General features: G+C 44.3%; 1 long non-coding RNA gene across 1 annotated transcript in view; it reads right to left on the bottom strand.

Annotated features, from left to right (window-relative positions):
- Positions 1-11,575: 11,575 nt before the first annotated feature.
- The window catches only part of LOC132598346 (uncharacterized), a 68,952-nt gene continuing 56,472 nt past the window's right edge, over positions 11,576-24,055 (bottom strand). Inside the window, exon 7 of the long non-coding RNA XR_009566403.2 lies at positions 11,576-11,991. This is a non-coding gene — a long non-coding RNA (uncharacterized lncRNA). The remainder of the gene's footprint in view (positions 11,992-24,055) is intronic.

The raw sequence follows: 24,055 nt of genomic DNA on the forward strand, positions 1-24,055 counted from the left end.
GAGTTAACCCTACTTTTCCATTCTCCTCACCAGCCAGGAATGCCATTGGTGGACTCTGCATCCCAGAACATATGGGAGTGATTCAGGAAGAGAAACTCTGTACCAAATATGTCACAAAACCTTTTCTCAGGTAATGTCTAGGAGCCTGAGAAGACTGTCTTTCCCTTTTACAATCTTTAAGGGTGGTGACAGCTATCAAAGTACCTGTAAATGGATGGGACAAAGGTTGAATTATGCACCTTGTCTCCACCTTATTAAATCAACTTGGAATCATTACTGCCTGACAAAGGTCCCTTGTGGAGTCACAAGGTAACTGGGATGGGGTGAAGAGGATTTTATGTTCAGTGATGGAAAAGACTGTTTTCACAACAAAGGGATCATGACCTTTCATTCACAAATAATGCTGTTGATTGAAGACTGCCCACCATGGCTTCCTCCATGACCCTGACCACAATGGGGCTCCTTCTGTAAAAAAAAACAAGCCAATTTTCCTTGTAGCTGTAATTGTGAAGACAAAACAGCCTGTGCTCTTTGCTCTGGAGGGCATCCCTCCAAAGGAACTGGATTTTATTTGCTTGCTATGAAACTCTGGTTAACCACTGAGCATGGAGTTCTCTCTCTGCCTCTGGATCGGATTCTCAACATTCTGAATGATTCCACTACATTATGTCTGAATAAGCTGTCTTTCCCATCCAGGTAGGAGGATGGGATTTGGAAAATATTGTGAAATGCCTTTCAACCTTATTTTAAACGTAGAGCCTATTCCACTCTAAGCATTATTTGAAAGGAGATAGTCTATCCCAAGAGCTCATGGTGCTCTGACACTCACTGTGGTGACTTCTCTACATTGCATCTTTTCCCATGTATTTCATTCAAGAACTATAGACTGAGTACCAGGCAGAGAGCTGGTTGATTTAGAAGCAAAAATAAAGCATTGGCCCCTGTCTTCATGGATCCCACAGTGAATCTGAGGAGATGATCAAGTAAAAGTTGAATAATAATGCATATTCAGTGATTGTGAAAACAAGCAGGACCCTGTGGGCCCCTCCTGGGTACAAATCCTTTCCATGTCCCCCATTTCTGGTTTCTAGGAAATAGGCTTCATTCAGCCTACTAGACTTTCCTGAGTTCCAAAGGGCAGATTCAAACAGTTGCTAATCAGGGGAGGGAGGGGATGCAGAGACAAGGGAGGACCAGTCAGGAGACAAGAGTGCAGCCTTGGGGCAGGTCCTGCTTCCCCCTCGAGGGATACACAGAACAATATATTTGAGCTGTTTTGCAAATACTGAAACCCCCAACAGGTGGGAGAAGTTAACTGCATGGTGCCCACAAGCACCTAGACCCCAGACCGGTTGGAACCAGAAGGTTGATGATGCCGACTCCCACTTACCTCACCACCAACCAATCAGAAGAAGCTCCACAAGCTGACCACGCCCTGCTCCTTCAACTATTACTATAAAACGCCTCACTACCCCCTCCAGGTCAGGACACACACTCTTGAGGGCATGAGCCTGCTGTGGCCCCCTTTGCCTGGCAAAGCAATGAAGCGATTCTTTTCTACTTCACCCAGAACTCTGTCTCTGAGATTTAATTCAGTGCTGGGGTACAGAGACCAGATTCCACGTCAGCCTCTTCCTTCCCTTGTGCTGTGTGATACTCATGTTTATATTTACTTAGAGCAAATACATTTATATAAATGTCCAGTTAACGTTAAATCCATTCATTAAAACACATGTAAGAAATTAGAAATGTAAAATCAGTATCTGGTGCAAGCTATAGAGTTCTATGACTGCCTTGGATCCAGGTGAAGGAGGTCTCTCCATGGGGACACTGGGTCCTGTCCTTGGGACCTACAGTCCTTTACAGTTTGTATAGCGTTTTCACATCTACCAATTTAATAGTGAAAAGACTGGTGTGGTGGACAAAGCAAAAATAATGACCTCTATGATTCAGGTGAGGAAGGCAAACTCAGAAAGTTTTCATACATTGACTATAGATATTCAACCAGAAAATGGCAACATGAACACGTGAGCAGGTCTTCAGGCCAACTCCACCACCCCTGACATGCAAAGCTTGCCTGGTCACTCTTCTTGTGCCACCCTCTCCACCCCCTGACCCATCCTCTGCCCTTCTCTACTGGGTTCCCACTCTCAGAGGCTGACCCTTGAACTCCATTAGCATTGGGTTTCCAGTTGGGTTGTTTCCCCATTGTTTCATCCATAAGATTCTTGTTCTCTTGTCTTGTTCAGAAAAGTCTTATTCTAATATTTTTCTATGCTAACAATTTCATTCATAGTAATTTAGTCAACCTGATTTGTACTTGGTGAAATGGATAAGAAGCCAGCTCTGAATTCTCTAATGACCTAGTTGATAGTTGAACAACAATCCTTTTCTGCCCAGTGATTTCATTTCTATCCTGTTTCACTTTCAACATACAGTTGACCCTTGAACCATGTGAGGGTTACAGGTGCCAAAGTCGAAAATTTGTGTATAACTTAGAGTTGGCCTTCTGTAGATGCAGTTGCTTTGTATCCATGGTTTGGCACCTTCAGATTCAACCAAGTGCAGATTGTGTAGGACTGTAGTATTTACTATTGTAAAAATCTGCATATAAGTAGACCCTCGCTTTTCAAACCCGTGTCATCCAGGGGTTAACTGTATACTTGGAGTTGTATCATGACTATATTCTTTTTGATGAAGCTGCCTATATCTCTATCAGTACAATTCTGTTGAAATTACTTTAAATTTACTTCCTATTTGAGTGGCTAATAAGGCTGACCCTTCTAATAAGTTTTCTTTAAATTTTTCTGGGATTTTATTTCATACCAAATGAACTTTTAAAATGATGTGTCAAAATTCAATAGATCCGTATTAGAATCCTACAAGAGTTATTTTGAATATATAGATTAATGTGGGAAGAAAGGATTTCTTTGTGACGTAGAATCATCCCATGAAAAGGTACATCTCACTAGGCCTCAAGGTTCCTTAAAGTTCTACAGTTTTCTTCATATAATTCACACACTCATTTAGTTTATCCTTATTTATTTATGTGTACTTTAGGATTTTTGTTGCTATGGTGAATGTTTTTCCCATTATACTTTCCTGTGAAACAAAAGAAGAGGCATCAATATTGGCTGAGAGAAAGCAAAATTTTTCTTCTTTAGCGGCAATATAATTCTTTGTAGGACAACCCAAGAGAATCTGCTATAACATAGCATTAAAAACAATAAAACAATTAAAAATTATTAGCTTTCTATACAACAATTATTTCACCTTAAAAATCATTTTTATAGGGAAAGGAATTTATAATTTTTTTTACATAAAAGCCTACTCTAAATCATAAACTTTATTTCAGAAAAATCACCTGAACAAAAGTTCAGGCATTATTTGAACCTATAAATTCTAATTGTTCTTATCAACTTATAGTATTTTGCCTAATAAGAGCTTTTAGTATATATATATATTTTGTTTGTTTGTCTGTTTGTTTGCGGTACACAGGCCTCCCACTGTTGCGGCCTCTCCCGTTGCGGAGCACAGGCTCCGGACGCGCAGGCTCAGCGGCCATGGCTCACGGGCCCAGCCGCTCCGCGGCATGTGGGATCTTCCCGGACCGGGGCACGAACCCGCGTCCCCTGCATCGGCAGGCGGACTCTCAACCACTGCGCCACCAGGGAAGCCCTACAATATTATTTTTAAAACTCGTGTCATGCCCAGAAAATGACAAAGCACGTTTCTTTGACAGTATTCTGTGTCCATCTTTCACTCACGTGCAGTTCTGCCCAACGCTTATATCTTGTCTCCACTTTGAAAGGCATTTGTGAGGATACATTGCTGATAAGCACTAAAATTAAAATTTCTGGGTAACTGGGATGACTAATTTTCAGTGATCTGAATTGTTCAAGAACTAAAAGCTTTTCTACCTTTTCCCTGTTCCTCATTGCTATTCCCCCAGCCAATCTGCTCCACCAGCCTCTGCATCTCAGTCAATGCCAACTCCATCAGTGGAATTCATCGGGCCAAGACCTCTTTTACTCTCACATAGTCTGCAATCCGGGACCAGGTCCAGCTTCCTGGGCACGTGGCCTGGGCAGTCACAAAGGGCTTCTCACTAAGAAGGGGTTTTACTCTCTGTGGCTGCCGTCTTGAAATTCTTCGCCATTATAAAACATGGGGCCCAGCATTTTCATTTTGCTTGAGGTCTGGAAAATTGTGTAGCTGGTCCTGGACGTTATCATCAAAATATACCTGGGCTTGGGCTTCCCTGGTGGCGTAGTGGTTGGGAGTCCTCCTGCCGATGCAGGGGACACGGGTTCGTGCCCCGGTCCGGGAAGATCCCACGTGCCGCGGAGCGGCTGGGCCCGTGAGCCATGGCTGCTGAGCCTGCGCGTCCGGAGCCTGGGCTCGGCAACGGGAGAGGCCACAGCAGTGAGAGGCCCGCGTATCGTAAAAAAAAAAAAAAAAAAAAAGATGAATACTCGTAGTTGTCAGAGGCGGGGAGGGAAGGGAGAAGATAGATGAAGAGACGGAGCACAGGGGATCTTCAGGGCAGTGAAACTCTTCTGGGTGACACTGTAAGAGTGGATATGTGACCTCATGTGACGTTATGTGACGTTTGGTAGAATCCATAATATATACAACGCAAGGAGTGAGCCCTAATGTAACCTACGGACTTGAGTCAGTAATACTGTATAAATATTGGTTCGTGCATCAATTGTAACATGGACCACACCAGGGCAAGATGTTAAAGGGGCAAACTGGGATGGGGGGAATATATGAAAACTTTCTTCTATCTGCTCGATATTTCTGTAAACCTATAATTGATTTTAAAAACTTAAGGTGTATTGTAGTTGATACATACACTGGGATAGTAGTGAGTTTTAAAAAGGAAGCTGACATGTGTTCTAACATGAATGAACCTCGACGACGTGATGCTGAGTGACAGAAGCCAGACACAGAAGGACAGATACTGAATGATCCCCCTTATCTACCCCTAGAGGACTCAGATTCTCAGAGACAAAGAGAAGCGGGGAGTGGACAGGGGCTGGGGGAGGGGGAATGGGGCTGGCTCTTAATGGGGACAGAGTTGCAGTCCGGGAAGATGTAAACGTTCTGGAAAGGAATGCTGGGGATGGTTGCACAGCAGCGCGAATGTGCTTAATGCCACGGAACTGTATACTTAAAAACGATTAAAATTGTAAATTTTCTGTTATGTATATTTTGCCACAATAATAAAAAAAAAAGCTTAATCATTTCTTAAAAAATGGATCACATTAAGACCAAACTCTTCAGTGTTCACCCTGTCTTCCCTCCCTTCCCCATTTCCTTTCCTCCCTTCCTTTTCTCCCTCTCCCCCGCCTCCATTCCCGCCCCCTTGGATTCCCCGCTGTTGCTAACCTTCCCTCCACAGAGCACTGAGCACCCTATGGCCCCCTGTGCATATGTTCTTTTGGAGCCCACACCCCACCTGTGATGATCCTTTGTCTGTACCTTCCGTGGGGGCAGGAACCATCCTGGAGGTGTCCCCTTCTCCAGATGGGGTGATCAGGCACCCGCTGCGGCAGGAATTCATGAAGGAGCTCCCTCCTTCCCAGGGGATGCTCGTCCAGGAATAGATGGATGCCAGGGCTTTTCCTCCCAGCAGTTCATGGATTTTCTGTCTCTCAGGACACCTGCAGCCACCAGCACTCACAGAGTGCAGGGACCACCCTGGGGGCTGGAACGGCCACATCCATCCTCCAAAGGAGATGGACTCTGGGAAGTTGAAATCTGCTGGTTTTGATTTCCGTTTTCAATTCTGCTTCACCATCTCACTGGAACACTCCTCTACAGGCAGAGAGAAACCATGAGTGTCTCAAGTGACTTTGCGTGGTTCCCCTGCCCCAGCCCCAGAATCGTGTGGGTTTCAAGGGCTGTGATGCCCCTCCTGGGCTCGTCAGTGTGCAGAGGAAGATGCCATTGGCTGGAGGTCAGTTTGCTCAGGAAGGAACACCAGGGGACCCGAGGTGGCAACTGTCAGGCAGCACAGAGTGGAGGAAAATGCAAACCTGCCACGTGTGTGGATGGTGACCCATGTGCTCTCTCCTTGGGGACATCATTTGGTTTAGGAGAAACTGCTGGCTGCGATCATTCATTTATCATAAATTTATCATTTATAAATGCTCTCTGTCATTTATCCCAGGGCAAGCCAGACTCCCCACAGACAAGTCCCCTCCAGCAATGCCTCCAGAAGACAGCACAAAAAATAAAATAAAATGTGCAGCTGCATAATTAATCCCCAAGCTGCTCAAAGCAGTCACAGCCAAAATGCAGACGGAGAAGGGAACCGCGGATGCAATTCTGTACATTAGTATATTCCCTAATATAAGGAGTAGGAGACGGAATCACGCCCTGGTAGAATGAAGAAGGTTTCTGTAAAGTCAGATTTCCTGTATATCACGCAAAGGAGAATTGCCTGGAATTTCAAAAAGTGGAAGGAATGATTCTTGAATCTTACCATCTCTTATGCTTGTTATGAGAAACCCTTGAATAAAAAAATAATGTTTTTCCTGACAGAATGGGGTTCCTAAGCGAAAAAAGCATTCCAAAGAGTTAAGGTTTCTAAAAAAACCACAAGTCATTAAGTGTCTTTTTTAAAACGTGAATATTTCATGAGCCCCTCAAATGCATCTCACTAGGTGTATGGACCTAGCTGTGAATACAGCGGGCTGCTAAAAAGGAAAGGTACATGAAACTCAGGGAATCAGGAAGGCTGTTTACTCCAGCCCCTAATCATTCTGTTGTTGAACTCAAGTTCATGCGCCCCATGCACAGTGAGGCCAAACAAACAGAAACGTTGGAGTTTGGAGCAGAGAAAGGTTTATTCCAGGGCCAAGTAAGGAGAATGGGTAGCTCCTGCTCGAAAGACCAGAACTCTCTGATGGGTTTGGAGGAAGAGTTTCATAGGCAAAGTTTGGGGGCAGGGATGCAGAGTGTGTGCCCTTCCTCTGACTGGTTGGTGGGGAGGTAATGGGGTGGTCCTCTGGGAACCTCAATCATCAGCCTTCTGGTTCAAACCAGTCTGGGGTCCACGTGATTCAGGCTCAGCCTGAAGTTACCATCCTCCACCTGGGTGGGGGCCTTGGTTTCTGTAGAAGAACTCAGAGATGTATCATATTGTTCTGTGGGCCCATTGAGGAGGAAACAGGACCTGCCCCAAGGCTGCACTATTGTCTCCTGACTGGTCCTCCTTTGTTTCTGCATCCCCTCCCTCCCCTGATTAGCAACTGTTTGAATCTGCCCTTTGGTATGCGGGAAAGATCTAGGAAGATGAAGCCTTTTTCCTACAAACGAGAAACAGGGGACACAGAGGGGCTTTTGTCCCTGGGAGGGCCCCAAAGGGTCCTGCATGGTTTCACTTCAGTTTGTGGGTGTGCAAGTCACACATTGGGGAACTTTTCAGGTGTGTGAGATGGTGCAGCCCTACACTGAACGGCATCCCCGCCTGCCATGCATTTGGCTTTGTTTTTATTGTTCTTCAAAGGCTTTCTTCTAACCAGCCTTCTCTTTATTCTCCCTGAGACCTCCTCCAGCAGCTTGTCCTAATTTCTGCTTAGCAGCTTCTGGGAACTAAAGTACCCATATAACCAAGATGGGCAATGCTGAGTATAAATATATTCTGAAGTCTTTTGCGCAGAAATATTACAAAATATTCTTTGGAGTCTTTTTTGTTGGTAACGTTGCCTTGCAATGTTCCTGATTGTAGAATGTGGTGAATAAATGACTTCTAATTACCAACTCAAGTGGGCTCAAGGTCAGAGTAAAAAGGTACATCTGGTTTCTGGGTCCTGGAGATCCAGGAAACGCTGAAACTCTGTTCTCAGATCTTTCTGCCCCCACATCTCAACAAGCCTTGGCTAGGTTGGCTCCCATCTCAGGCAGCCTCAAGCTCTGGGAGTGTAGCCTTCCAGCTCAGTGGCCCCCGGAGACAGCTGCTCCTTGTCAGCAGGTCCAGCAGGAAGCCCAGGACTCTGTTCATCCCAAACTCAGAGCTGAGAGCAGGAGAGGGAACGCACAAGAAACGAAGTCCTGGGAGATGGGAGCAGCTCTGGGGCTAAGAGAGGGGTTGGGTGAGCATCCCACATGCCCCTGCCAGACAGGCTGGGAGGGAGACAGGCTGGGTCGTCATGGGAATTTGAGCAATCTTTACTGGAAAGTAGGAGATGTTACTGAGTGACCCAAACACAGGTATTCACAACTGCCTTTAATTTTTCTCTTTTACCCGATTTTTTTTTCATGTATTTGTATATCAGGAAGCTGAAGGTGGCTCTAATTTGAGCTGTAAATGCAGTTTTGGTGTTAATGAATCATTTCCACCATGCCTTGAATGGTCTCAATGAGCCCAGGCTTTTGCATCTTCCCAAACATAGAAAAGTGCTAAATTCATTAACTTGCGATGTCTGGTTTTCTTTAGTTAACAGCAATATTTTGATGTCCTCACTACCTGGTCTTTGTTGCAACAACCCTTGTGTACCCTGGCTCCCTGCTGACCTCTTCAGAGCAGGTGTTCAGAGCTATTCGAGAGGCTACCTCTGGGGCTTGACGTCCTCAGAAAGTCCTCCCAGTAAAACATCATTCTCAACTTTTGTGCATTGTTTTTCAGTTGACGCTTGTTCTAAGCGTCTCTCTAACGGAAGGTATAAAAGGAGTGTTCTGGACCACAGCGAGAAAACCAGTGGAGTTGCTGCTGGCCACTGGAGGCAGGCTGAGGTATGGCCCGCCTTCTGCCTAAAGTCACTCTGGGTGATGGAGCAAAGCATCCCTTGATGAAGACAGAATCTGGACCATCACTGTGGCTCCACCATCAGCTCATCTCCAGGGGCCACAGAGGCTGAGAGCAGGAAGGGACACGAGCCACCCACCCCCTCGTTCAACACTGAAGTCCCCTCCCCCACTGCCACACTATGTGGTCGTCCACCCGTGGCCTCTCAGAGGCTGCAGGAAACGCGGGGCTTCCAAATGCATGGGTTACATTAGGTTTCACCCTTACGCTGTACACCCTGTGGGTGTGGACAAACGTATAATGACATGGAGCCGTCATTATGGTCCCCAACCATGGATTCGCTGCCCTAAAAGTCCCCTGTGCTCTGCCTGTTCATACCCCTCCCCCAACCCCTGGCCACCACTGATCTTTTTATTGTCTTTTCCTTTTCCAGAATGTCATAGAGTTGGAATCATACAGTACGTAGTCTTCTCAGACTGGCTTCTTTCACTTGGCAAGAAGGTTCCTCCACATCTTTTCATGGCTTGAGAGCCAGGTTCTTTGTAGCCCCGAACACCATTCCATTGTCTGGATGGAGCCCAGTTTACCCACCCATTCACCTCCTGAAGGACAATTGGGTGTCTTCCAAGTTTTGGCCATTATGAATAAAGGTGCTGTCAACATCTGTGTGCAGGTTTTTGTGTGGATACGAGTTACCCACTCCTTTCGGTAAATACCAAGGCGTGTGATTGCCAGATCACCTCCCGACTTTGTAAAGCTCCAAGAAAATGATTTTTCTCTTTAAGAAAAGAAGTCCCAAACAGGTTTTAATAGAATGCAGTATATAGTTACGTATTTTCTTTTAACAAGCTGACATGGGGCCGCCCTCACACAAAGTACATAGTGATACGCCTGCAATAGCCTTAATATGGTGGGATTATGTTGCCTCTGCACGCGATGAGGTCCAGGAATGGGCCGCATGCCTGAAGAACTTCTATCTTTCAATCATGTCAGGGTCTGTGTCACGTTGCTGAATCACCGATGTTTTCCTCTGAAGTCTTTTGCAATTATGAGACTCAGGCCAAATGGCCTTTGTCAGCTCTTCCCCCATCACACACTTTCTGAGGCTCTGGTCTGCCCTTGCTCTCCTCCAGAGGCGGTTTGCTCACTACCTCACTGAGGCTTATTCTGCCTTTGGACAGGAAGCAATCGACGCTCAGGAGATGACATAGATCTTATTTTTCCAGGCAAGTGAGCACAGAGCAAGTTGCCCCAGAGGTGGAAGCTGAGTGATATCTTAGGACCGAGAGTTGGAAGCACCAGAATGTCACCCGCACAACACTCTGAGGTCCCTAAGTCCCTGAGGCCAGCCCGGAGCCCCGGGGAGGGATGCAAATGCATCCCAAGTGCCAGGTGAAAGGGAAGAGCACACGTTCAGGGGCAGACTGAGAACTGCTTGCAAATCAGGAATCTGCTGCTGACCAGCTATGGATTTGGGCCAAATATTTGACGACGCTGAGCCTTAATGTACTCACCTACTGGAGGAGAAGAAGACGTGTAAGGAACTTCGCCCTGTGCCTGAGAGTGGGCTGCCTTCCTGTGAACTGTCACCATCATCACCAACGGTTGTCATGGGAGGTTTGGACAGAGGTGACAGGCAGGTGCCTTGTCAGGTCTCAAAAGAGTTGGAGGAACTGCTGCGTTGTCCTGTGGTCACAGGGCTTCGCTGGAACCGGCGCTGACACGGGGTTACTTGCCCTGGAAGTGCAGAAGGGGTCAGAGGCACGGTGGTGACAGGAAGCACCGATTCAGTTTCCTATCAATTCCACGAGACGTTCGTGCCTGATGGAGCCGTCCCTCGACCCTGGGTGTGAATCAGTGTACAAAATGGGACGCTATGTTCACATATCCAGAGAGGAGTGCATTGCCATTTTAGGAGTGTGTGTGTGTGTGTGTGTGTGTGCGCGCGCGTGCGTGCCTCTATGTGTATGTGTTTCACGTGTGAAACGAGTTTCTGTGTGTGTATAATGTATAGTGAGTATGCTCGTGAGTGTATGAGTGTGTGTTGTATTTATGTGTATGTGTGTAAACCTGTGCATGTGTGTGTATGTCTGAAAGCATATATGATGTGCGTGCGTGTGTGTGTGCTGTATATGCAGGCGCAGGGTGTGTGTGTATGTTTGGGAGTGTGTGGTGTATGTGTACGTGTGAATGTGCCTATTCATGCGAGTGTATATGTGTGTGGCATGTGTGTGCGTGGCGGGTGTGCATGGTGTGTGTATCCATGCATCTGGGTGCATGTGTTTCCCATGTCTAAAAGGCACTACGACCTGGCAGCTGGGAGCTTGTTTGGGGCATGGAGTCAGAAGGGCTGAGTTGCAACCCCATCTCTACCTGCAGAGATACAGCCCTGAGCATCTTCACCTCTGGTTTCCTCTTCCCCATCTCACATCCACTCTCAGTAGAGGGTCGCATGACATCTGCCTCCTTGAATTACAGTAATTCCCCTACATACGAACAAGTTCCATACCGAGAGTTTGTTCTTAAGGCCAACACAGTTAGCCTAGGTACCCAACTAACACAATCGGCTTTATACTACTGCACTGTTATAAGTTTATAATACTTTTCATACAAATACTGCATAAAAGCCAAATAAACACAAATATTAAACATTTTAAATCTTACGGTGCAGTCCCTTGAAAAGTACAGTAGTGCCGTACAACAGCTGGCACACAGGGGCTGGCATCGAGTGAACAGGCAGGACGAGTTACTGACTGGAGGAGGGAGGGGGGTGGGAGATGGTAGAGCTGAAGGACCGTCAGCAATAGGGGACGGAGGGCGAGCTGCAATTGCACTCACGCCTGACGCTGATGGCTCAGGTGCTGGTTCCTTGCTGGATTCAAGTCTATCCACCCTCTTGAAAAAACGATCCAGTGATGTCTGGGTAGTAGCTCTTTTTTTCTCATCGTAGATGACACGGCAGCACTGGATTGCATTCTGAACGGCAGCTGCAACCTTCATGTACCGTTCTACGTTCGGGTCCTGTGCCTCAAAATCTAACAGTGCCTCCTCAAATAAAGAAAATCCCCTGCCACTTCCTGCGTCGTGAATCTCTTCGGTTCTTCAGTTACTTTTTCTTCCTCTTGTCCCTCTTCATCCTTTCTCTGGGCCTCCAATTCCATCAGGTCTTCATCAGTAAGCTTCTCGTGTTGCACAGCGAGGAGTTCAATGAAGTCATCCTCTTGCAAATCTAGCTGGAAATAAAGATACTGTGCTATTGTATACAGTGCTGTACAGTAAAGTACACAAAAGCACAACCACTTGTAGAGGATGCACGCACGTGACAATATACACCCAACAGGTGAACTAACTTACGTGATTGGACACGGGAATGCACGTTCACATCTTTGAAAGTTCGCAACTTCGAACTACGTTCAGGGACGCACCGTATTGGGACGATCAGTGACGTGGCAGAGCCCGGAGTACAGAGGCACCCGTGACTTAACAAGGATCGTCCCAGAGAGTTTAGGGTCCTTGACGTCCACAAAGGCCTTTGTTTCCAAGATCCCCAATCTGGCTGTGAAATAACACTCCAGCTTCCCCTATAATGATACCTGTACATTTTTAGAAAGCGTGTGCTATTTTGGTAGAATTTCTCAGAGAGGGCTGGGGTCTTAGATTCCATCATAAAAGAAAAGGAGAGACAAGTGTGTGCCCTTCACTAACTCAGGGCCTGATGTGAAACCATAACCCGTGGGCTGAAATGCAAATCCAGCTCAATCCAGCGAGCTTTAGAAGGGGCTCAGTCCTTGGCCCTGGGAGGGATACAAGCTTGAGTGCAGTGACGTTTACATCCAGGGGAGAGTCACAGCCCCTTTATTTAGGGGTTGAGACCACCAAGCAGACCTGCGTGCATAGCACCTCATTTAAATTAATCCACACGCACCTATGGAACGAAACTTCCCCTGCACCCATGTTACCAATGAGGGACGGGCACACACAGGAAGTACACACCTGGCCCAAGATCGCAGGGCTGGGAAGAGGCAGAGATGATCCTCAAACAGACCCCCTATGATCCCTGTTCTTGCTACACCCATCAGGCTCCCACAAGTGAAAGATGAGCCCCTAAGGCAAACTCCTTTTTTTGTTTTTACCCCTCCCCAAAATTAAAATCCAAGCTCCCTTAAAGGACTGTGATCTTGGGTGAGTTCTTTCAGCTCTGTGGGTTTCAGTGTCTGGAAATGAAAACATGAGGATTGATGTGTCACCTCCTCAGAGTGAGTATTTAATGGGAAGTACATAGTGATGTCGGTTTCATTACCTGGATGTTGGGGGAAAGTTAGCCAACAGCCAGAATCCTCCTCTGTTCTCTGAGGTTGAGAGAAGTCAAAGCAGGGACCTCAACATCCCCTGTTCCTGAGCCCCCGAAGCAGGCTGCGGGTGACCCCCGCTTGCTCACACCATCCTGCCCTTGAAGACTGGACCAGCTGGGAGTTTCTAGCTCAGGAATTACTGCAGCCCCTTGCATACCTGGCCAGGTAGGAACCCTGATTGGGTTTACTCTCTTTCATATTCTTCATCTTACCTACTTTGCTATTTAATATTACATGTTCTTGTGTCTTTCCCTCGTACTTTCTCATTTGTATCCTTAAATTTCACCAGATGTGTTTGCATCTCTTCAGGCAGAACAGAAAAGACAACAATCCTATTTCTCTCTTTCGACTTTACCACTGCAGCAGGAGCTTAAATTACTCTGATACGATTTGCATTCACAACAGAAATAAACGCAAGGTGATAGATGACATGTATGTGGTGCCAGGTTTGTTTTTTTTTTTTTTCTGGCCCAATAAACATGCAAGTCCTCTAAAAAATCTTTCCAGGCAGTTATAAATAGGGTAAAATAAGGTAAAAGGGTGGCATTTGAGATTGAGGCGGTAGTAATCATTTTAAAGCCATTGTGAACACATTTTTGAGTAAATATACATGCACAATTTTATGTGCTGCTAAGAGCTGATATAGCCAAGTTCATTTGTGAGACGCTCGTCAAGAAAAGTATTGTTTGCTAAGCCAGTTGTTAGGATAAGATCAGTGGGTGGAAGAATATTAATGTTGATGATGTGAGCCTGCATGTGTCCTGGGGAGAGCTAAGGACTGGGGGGGTGGAGGAATCTCTTCCAAAACAATATCCTGAGATTCTTGAGTGTGGTCTGCCTAGTTTATCCAGTTCTTGAGGTTGACATTTAGCATCTATATAGGTCAAAGACATGAAAGCATTTAAACTGGAATTGATCAAAATCAATTTCACAAGGAGTAAATTTCAGCCTGTAGGTTAATCCTTTGTTTTACATGAGCCCTAACACCCTGGTCTTCCAGAATCAACAACCCAGGAGATCCTGAGATCCGTAGTTTAGAGGAGGGTCAACAAACTTATTCTAGAAAGGACCAGAGAGTAAATATGTTAGGCTTTTCAGACCAGACTGTCACAACTACTTCATTCTGCAGGTACAGCAGGAAAACAGCCCCAGACAGCACATCGGCAAACGGGTGTGACTGTGTCCAACACACTTGACTTACAAAACATCAGGTGACTGGATTCTACACGAGGACTGTAGTTTGCTGACCCTGATTTAGGAAATAGTCATCTGTTTGTTTCTGTCTCTTTTGCACATTTTACAAATGTATTTGGGGAAAAACAAGAAAGAAAGAAAGAAAAGGAAAACCACCTCTGCTCCCTACCCTGGGGAGAGATTGGAGAAAAATCATATTTTTGTTTAGGAATTTAACAAGAACTTGCAAGAAGGTTTTTCCAAATTTGGATCCTGAGGGTCAAGGCTCAGGGCGTGGTGTGAGCTGAACTGCAGAGTAGCAGAGGGGAAAGGAGTCACCATCCCTGCAAAGGGAAAGAGGTGAATTTTACTTTAGGGTTAGGGTGAGGTTGCGATTCAGGATGGGGTTAGTAGAAGGGAGACAGGAGTGGGGAGGGCTCGGTAAGCCAACGAGGGGCCACAGCCTGCTGCACAGACGTGTCCCTGGGACCCTTTAAAAATCACGAGGCCAGGGGCTTCCCTGGGGGCACAGTGGTTAAGAATGCACCTGCCAAGGACACGGGTTCGAGCCCTGGTCCAGGAAGATCCCACATGCCATAGAGCAACTAAGCCCGTGCGCCGCAGCTACTAAGCCCGCACGACACAACTACTGAACCTGTGCTCTAGAGCCCGCGAGCCACAACTACTGAGCCCACACACCACAACTACTGAAGCCCATGTGCCTAGAGCCCGTGCTCCACAGCAAGAGAAGGCACCATAATGAGAAGCCCGTGCACCGCAATGAAGACCCAACACAGCCATAAATAAATAAATTTTTTAAAAAACCCTCTCAAATTTTAATCAGAGGAAAGCAAAAAATGCCTAATAAAAATGACCAAACTGTTTGGAGACCAATCAAGAAGATGCACATGAAAAAAGTCTTCATCGCTATTAGTCATTAGAAAAAAGCAAGCTGAAACCACAGTGAGATAATACCACACACTATTGGGAATGTAAATTGGTTCAGCCACTATTGAGAACAGTATGGAGGTTCCTTAAAAAACTGAAAATAGAGTTGCCACATGATCCAGTAATCCCACTTCTGGGCACATATCCAGACAGAACTCTAGTTCGAAAAGATACACGCACCCCAATGTTCATAGCAGCACTGTTCACAGTAGCCAGGCCATGGAAGCAGCCTAGGTATCCATTGACAGAAGAACAGATAAAGAAGATGTGGTAGATATACACAGTGGAATATTACTCAGCCATAAAAGAGAATGAAATCATGCCATTCAAAGGAACATGGATGGACCTAGAAATTATCAAGATAGAGAAAGGCAAATATCATATGATATCGATTATATGTGGAATCTAAAAAAAAAATGATACAAATGAACTTATATACAAAACAGAAATAGACCGACAGACATAGAAAATAAACTTACGGTTACCAAAAAGGAAAGAAGGGGAGGGGTAAAGTAAATAAGCAGTTTGGAATTAATGTATACACACTACTGTATATAAAATAGATAAACAGCAAGGTCCTACTGTACAGCACAGGGAACTCTACTCAGTAATTTGTAATAACCTATAAGGGAAAAGAGTCTGAAAAAGATATATATATATATGAAAATAATAATCTGAAAAAGATATATATATATATGTCTGAATCACTTTGCTGTACACCTGAAACTAACACATTATAAATCAACTATACTTCAATAAAAAATTTTTTTAAAAATAGAAAGAAAGAAGAGAGGGAGGGAGGGACGGAGGGAGGAAAGAAGGAAGAAAATGCAAAAAGTACTACACACGTATTAGAATGCTGTTTTTAATAACAATACGAAGTGCATACAAAAGAGTGCAGCCACTTTGGAGAATAATTTGGCATTTCCCTATACATTTAAACATGCACATACCCTACAGCTCCCAAATCGCACTTCAGATATTTACCCAAGTGAAATGAAAACTGTGATCACACAAAACCCTGTAGATTCAGATTTGTAGTAGCTTTATTCTCCATCACACAAGACTGGAAACCACCCAAATCTTCTTCATTCACTAAATGGACCAACCATGCTGTATGCAGACAATGGAATACTACTCAGCCATAAAAAGGAATACATGTAAAAACATAGATCAGATGCTTTTTGATGTTTGAGAAAAACTAGACTCAAGTCTCCATACTATAGGATTCCATTTATAGGACTTTCTGACTAAGGGACAACTGAAAGGACAAAAACCTCTGTGGCTGCCAGGGTTAGAGGTTAAGTACAGAGTGATCCAATGGAATTTGGAGGGAGTGATGGAATTTTTCTATTTCTGGATTGTGATCGTGGTTACACAACTATAGACATTTCTCAAAACTCAGAATAGTGCACTAAAAAGGGTGACTCTTCCTGAGTATAAATAAAACTACAAAAACCAAATTCAATATCACCTCCGAAAAAAGAGATAAGGAGATGGACTTTAGGAAGGAGGGGGAAGATTAAGAAATAAGAAGAAGGAACATAGTGTATTTATTGAATGAGAAGGGGTGGGGAAGAGAGAAAAGGAGGGAGGGGGAGGGAGGAGAAAAGAGAGTCGAGGGTTAACAGAGGACGAGAATGATCTGCGACATTTTGTGGTTCTAGATGTAACACCATCATTGGCATCACCAGACAACGTCCTAAAACTTAAGGCTATGTTCGAAGTTGTTTTCCCTGAATCCAGAATCTTGAGCTACCCTGGCAAGCCTCTGTGACCCTGCCGGATCTCTGCCAATGGGCAGAGTTTTGATTGCTTTTATTTTCTATCCCATTAATAATGTCTGAATTTGTCATCATTTCAGGCACTGAAACACTGGACCCTACATCTCACAATGTGTCTCATTGATTTTCTGACTTTTAACTGTCCTTTCGAATTGTTAATACTAATAATAGAACCACCACACAGACCCTGGGTCAGGTGAACACCTTTGCTCATAGAAGAACCCACAGCGTCCTGGTGGGTCACAGTCAGAAGGCGCTGTGGGCTCTGTCCATGCCCCACCACTCATCCCCAGCTCAGTGTCTTGGCTTTCAGCCTGGCCACAGTCCTGAAGGTGTGTGTCTTTGGGTAGATTTGAGTTATCAGATCCTTTCCGGCTAATGAAAACCAGTTGCAAGTCAGTCTGATTAGTATATCAAGTTCTAACCAGTCAATAAACACCATTTTTCCAGTGCCTCCTACCTACCCAGATAGATATGAAGTCAAGGAATACAGGAAGTGTTCCCCTCACTGAGGTCAGTCGTAACTGCATCTGGAAAACAAGACTCACACTGAACCAGCGAATGCACGTACTTGATTCCTAAATGATGTAGTACAAACTGAAAGTACTCGAAGACTTCAGGGGAAAGGGGAGAGCCAGGAATCAGAGCGGGCTTGTGTAAAAGCTGGGCTGGGACTTAAGATGCTGAGAGCAAGGACATATGCAGGAACAACAGGAAAGGACATTGCAAGAAAGAGAATTTGATCCATACTGATTCTTACTCTGTTGAGTTTCGCTACTTAGGATAGTCATGTGTGAAAAGCACAGGATTAAGAAAACATGGACTTGGGGACTTCCCTGGCGGTGCAGTGGTTAGGACTCTGTGTTTCACTGCTGAGGGCACGGGTTCAATCCCTGGTCAGGGAACTAAGATCCCGAAAGCCACACGTCTAAAAAACAAACGAGCAAACAAACAAACAACCCTGCTCCTTGATTCCCAATCCCCTTAAAAAAAAAAAAAAAGAAAAAAGAAAACATGGACCAACACCTCCCTCCCCCCAAACACATACATATACACAGTTTGCCCCATCACTCCCTTCTTGGCCAAAAAACAAGAGCAATAACTGATTTGTAAGAAGGAGCAGTAGTTCATTGGATGGAAAAGCAAAGGGTGATGTTGACTTTTGAGGTTCATGCCCAGGGCATGGTCTAATCCCTGCCCTTACAAATGTTCAGGTGGACGTAATTCCTTAAAAAAAGGCTTTGCTGCTAAAAACAGCCTCTGTCTTAGGGCTTCCCTGGTGGCGCAGTGGTTGAGAGTCTGCCTGCCGATGCAGGGGACGTGGGTTCGTGTCCCGGTCCGGGAAGATCCCACATGCCGCGGAGCGGCTGGGCCCGTGAGCCATGGCCGCTGAGCCTGCGCGTCCGGAGCCTGTGCTCCGCAACGGGAGAGGCCACAACAGTGAGAGGCCCGCGTACCGCAAAACAAACAAACAAACAAACAAACAAACAAAAAAACAGCCTCTGTCCATAACTAGTTTCTGGGGCACTTGTTGGTCTGGGTTCTCATCATCACTTCATTTCTAGGGATATGCATCACTGCAACTGAACCTGTTTTCCAAAATGCATTTGCCCTGTTAAATACACCAGCTATCTTGCCTGTTGATACCATTTTCTCAGAGATCACCGTCCCAAGGGAATGGAACTCAGAACAATCAAAATCCTTAAGGAAAAAAAATAATAAGTCACTGCCTGACATTTTGACTCTTAAACCTATGATAATAAACATCGCCCAGTTGTCGGGATTTTTTCATTTCAGTACTCTCAGCAAAGCCAAGGACTTAGAATTCCCATTTAAGTCCTGTTTCATATAAACCTGGTTTAATGTAATTATTTTGCTAGATAGTGATGATCCTTATAGAAGTAGTGAACACATTACTTTTTTTTTTTTTTTTTTTTGCGGTACGCGGGCCTCTCACTGCTGTGGCCTCTCCCGTTGCAGAGCACAGGTTCCGGACGCGCAGACTCAGCGGCCATGGCTCACGGGCCCAGCCGCTCCGCGGCATGTGGGATCTTCCCGGACCGGGGCACGAACCCGTGTCCCCTGCATTGGCAGGCGGACTCCCAACCACTGTGCCACCAGGGAAGCCCAACACATTACCTTTTTCTACAATGCTGGTGGGTTATAATTTAGTTCATAAGTCACTCCACCAAACTGATTACTTACATTTAGACATCATAGGACAAAAATTACTGAATTTTCTAAACTCATTTACTAATGCTAATCCTCATGAATATTTCATGGAAAGCCCAGAGAGTGAAAGAGAGAGACAGAGAGAGACAAATTTCTATGTACGGAGAATAAATCTTGCATTCTTTGACATTTAAAAGAACAGTTGGCAGTGTTTGTGTCCATAGTATGCTTGGAATCAGTGCTGTTTGAGGGAAACTCAGGAGTGACATTTACTCATTTGTGCTTTTAGGTTTTGTACATTACATGGATGATGCATAATTCATGCCAGAGCCATTTGGCTAAACAAAAAACTAATTTAGTTCATCCCCTTCCAATACAACTTTAAACACACATATGACAAGACATGTGGAGGCGGGGCTGGGGTGTGGATGTGTGTAAGAGCCCGAGAAAGCTTGAGTCAATATTTCACTTTGGTCTTCTTGAGCCTTCAGATGGAATTTCTCTTGTTTTATGAGTGTCTTGATTTATATTTTTTGAAATAAATCATTACTCATGAGTCATAAGCAAAGTTAGATGTTGGCAGGGTCAGAGATAAGAAGAAATGAACTAGGGAGCTTTTCCCATGTACTGAAATGTCTATGCTACACATAGCATACAAATGTAACTTCTGTTTTCTTTCTATAATGACAGTCTTTGTAATGGAACACTAGGTGTACGTGACCAGCTCAAACACTCAAATGTTTAACAAGTGAGGTCAACAAAATGGCGGAAGAGGCATTTTCTACTGCCTTGCCCCCATCTGCACCCCCATATTTATTGCAGAGTTATTCACAATAGCCAAGATGTGGAAACAACCCAAGGGTTCATCAGTAGATGAATGGATAAAGAAGGTGCAGTGTATACATACAATGGAATATTATTCTACCTTAAAAAAATGAGAAGATCCTGCCATATGCAACAACGTGGATGAATCTTGAGGGTATTATTTATTTATTTATTTTTGGCTGCGTTGGGTCTTCGTTGCTGTGCGCGGCTTTCTCTAGTTGCAGTGAACGGGGGCTGCTCTTCGTTGCGGTGCGAGGGCTTCTCGTTGCGGTGGCTCCTCTTGTTGAGGAGCACGGGCTCTAGGCGCGCGGGCTTCAGTAGTTGTGGCGCTTAGGCTCAGTAGTTGTGGCACGTGGGCTCTAGAGTGCAGGCTCAGTAGTTGTGGCTCGCGGGCTCTATAGCGCAGGCTCAGTAGTTGTGGCACATGGGCTTAGTTGCTCCGCAGCATGTGGGATCCTCCCGGACCAGGGCTCGGACCCCTGTCCCCTGCACTGGCAGGCGGATTCTTAACCACTGTGCCACCAGGGAAGTCCCGAGGGTATTATGCTAAGTGAAATTAGTCAGTGTTTGCAAAACCAAAAAAGTGTCTAAGGATGCGATGGGTATGTTAAGTAACCCGAGGGGTAATCCTTTCCCAAAGTACACGTTAACTCAGATCATCACGTTGTACACTTCAAGAATGTGCAAGTTCTGTTTTGTAGATAGGTTCATTTGTGCCATAATGGAAAAGAATATTATAAAAAGAATGCCTCTTTGTGTATAACTGAGTCACTTTTCTGTACAGCAGAGATTGGCATGACATTGTACATCAACTACACTTCAATTAAAAAGAAGCATGTACAGTTTTATCTGTCAGTCATATCTCAGTAAAGCTGAAATAATAAAATCAAATGTTCAGCAAGGCCCCAAGTTGGGAAGACTTCCACCAACACCGGAAATGTGTCAGTAAATCCCCGCCTGGTACTTCTAAGAGGTCCAGCCTGCCGAACCCAGAGGCTTTGGCAAACTGAATTTATGATACTTGGACAGACACACAGGCATGTGTTTAAGGCTTTTTTTTCAGGGGAAAAAGGACTTGGTGTTTGGGGGGCCATGGTGTATCTTTGCCTTCCTAATTCTTCTTCCCCGTCTGATAGGAAAGCCATGTCTCTCAGCAGAGAAAGAAGAGTGGATTCAGTAGGAGAAGGAAACACACCTGTCAGAGGGAATGGCGATCTTCTGCAGGTCCAAGTGTCATCCTCCCTGTAACACCCTGAAATGCAATAACCTCTGAGGGAAAACAATCTGAGAAAGAATAGATATAGATAAAGATATAGATATAGATGTATAACTGAATCACCTTGCTGTATACCTGAAACTAAGACAACATTGTAAATCCACTGTACTTCAATTAAAAAAACAAGAATTAAAATAAAAAATGAAAATAAAAAAATCTGAAATGAATGACACCCTTGGGGTTCTCTACCTTTAAAAAAAACAGATGAAGGCTGTATCTAGATTTCTAATTAGAAAATGATACACATCCGTTGTGTTTGGGGGGAGTGGAATCCAGGAAGGAATAAACAAAGAGACATAGCATACTTACTTTTAGTCTCCCAGAGAAAACCGCAATTGGAAATCATGGCCTATTTTCTGCTAGTAGTTGATTTACATAGAGGGATGCCTTAAATAGAATCTGTATCCTTCTTTTCCCACCAAAATTGCATCCTAAGTATTTTCTACACTACGAGACTATCTTTGAAATGTTGATTTGAGGAATTATTTTTTTCAATGTAAATAAGTATCATAACAGTATTATTTTGGAAAAAGCTGCCCAAAATGAATATAAGACAATGTGCACATTCCATTAACCACCGCGGTATCTTCCAGCTCTCCACTGTCTTCATATACGGACATACACGTTTAGCAAAGTAATGTTTTTGGAATAGTAAGTCATGTGGTGGATGCATTGGCAAAGCTGTGACCTGGCTCACAGCTTAACCTAGACGGCCTCTAGCAAAGACCCTGATGTCATCTGGGACCCAAAGCCAAAACACTCCCTGGCTTCGCATGGGCCCTGCTACCTTGCTGGGTGCCCAGGGTCCTCTCTTCCTGTGGTTCTCGTGCTGCAAAAATCCAGAAGCCTGGCTCAACTGCAGAGGTAAGATACGGAGTTTTACTCTCAAAATAGCAAAGTGGTTTTTTCCAGCTTCCATAATAAAGCTGATTTTAAGAGCCGTAGGCCTTTAATATCATTAGACGAAATCAGTCTTTGATAATAATTATATCAAATCTAGTTTTTAAAAAACACAGAGGCAGTTTCTGCCCTGCAAGCATCGCTCTAAACCCCGTATCCAGATTCACTGTTTTGCCATTTACAGCCACAAAGACTTGATTATTAAACCCTGAGAATCACCAGGCAAAGCTTTCCCCTCTTTTGAAGCCCCCAGGCTCCATCTGCGGATTCTCAACCACGTCTGGGGTGGAGACAGGGCAGGGGTCATAAGTTCCCCTATTACTGTAAAGTGCTTGAGAACCACTTTCAAGAGAGAAATCCATTTCTGTGTGCTGAGGTGACTTGACTGAGGGAATGAGATATCGTTTAAAATTTTTTTTATTGAAGTTTAGTTGATTTTCAATGTTGCGTTAATTTCTCCTGTACAGAAAAGTGATTCAGTTATACGTATATATATTCATTTCCATGATGGTTTATCACAGGATATTGAATATAGTTCTCTGCACTATACACTAGGCTCTTGCTCTTTATGCATTCCATATATAATAGCCTACATCTGCTGACCCCACCCTCCCAATCCATCCCTCCTCCAGCCCCCTCCCGCTTGGCAGCCACAAGTCTGTTCTCTATGTCTGTGAGAATCTAAAAAAATGATACAAATGAACTTATATACAAAGCAGAAACCGACTCACAGACATAAAAAACAAACTTATGGTTACCAAAGGGAGGGATAAATTAGGAGTTTGGGATTAACATAGACACACTACTATATATAAAATAGATAAACAACAAGGACCTACAGTGTAGCACAGGGAGCTGTACTCAATATTTTGTAATAACCTATAAGGGTAAAGAATCTGAAAAGAAAAGATCTATATCTATATATAGATATATATCTGAATCACTTTGCTGTACACCTGAAACTAACACAACATTGTAAATCAACGGTACTTCAATTAAAAAAACAAACAAACCAACTGACCAAGAGCAGGCTGAATCCTCCCAAGACAGCATGGGGTAAACTGGGAAACATTTCTTGGACTTCAAGTTGTTTCAACCCATAGATGCCGGACCTGCAGGGAACTTTCCAGAAAGCACTGAGCTATCCTGGGGGAAGCAGGGGTCCCTATTGGACCACTAGACTCTGTTAGAGAGGATGGGCGTGAATCAGTGAGTATAGGCCAGGGAAACCTTCATTCCATGGGCTTCTCTATACCGGTCTAGGGTTAAGTAATGAAGCTTTTCATTGAGTTCAATTGCCTCATGCAGCTATTTCTTTCGGGAAAAAAAACCCTTTTTTTCATTGTTTAAATAGGAAGTAAAAAAATCAAGTTACATAACAAGGACATTTTTAAAGACTAATTTAGCGAAAATTATGTGAAAAATGTGGAAAATCATTTTTCCCTACTAGCATGAATCTGAGGTCTTTTCTATTTATATGCAAATGTCAGATGCCTGAACCTATTTTATGTTTTACAATTTTGAAATATTGCCTATTTCAAATAATATGTTATATTGCCTATAAATGTTAGACTAATGAAGTGCTGATAAGGTAGTGAGGTCTTTTAGAAAGCAGTTTTAAGAGATGCCTTCCTAAAAGTACATTCTCTAACAGATATTTCTCTGTGTAAAGTCGCAAGGAACATTTTAATTTTTAGATGTAATCTGTTCTGGGTTTTTTTCTTTCATATTACTCTAAGAACATGTTGATCCTTTCTTAAAGAAAAACAATTAAATGTTACGTGTAAAAAATAGACACCAGCTTCACAGGAGCAAATCCGAGTAGCCAGTACTCCAACTCTGCCTGGAATTATCTGCAAACTTCCCC

Source organism: Globicephala melas, chromosome 13, assembly GCF_963455315.2.
Source record: "Globicephala melas chromosome 13, mGloMel1.2, whole genome shotgun sequence".
Lineage (NCBI taxonomy): Eukaryota > Metazoa > Chordata > Mammalia > Artiodactyla > Delphinidae > Globicephala > Globicephala melas.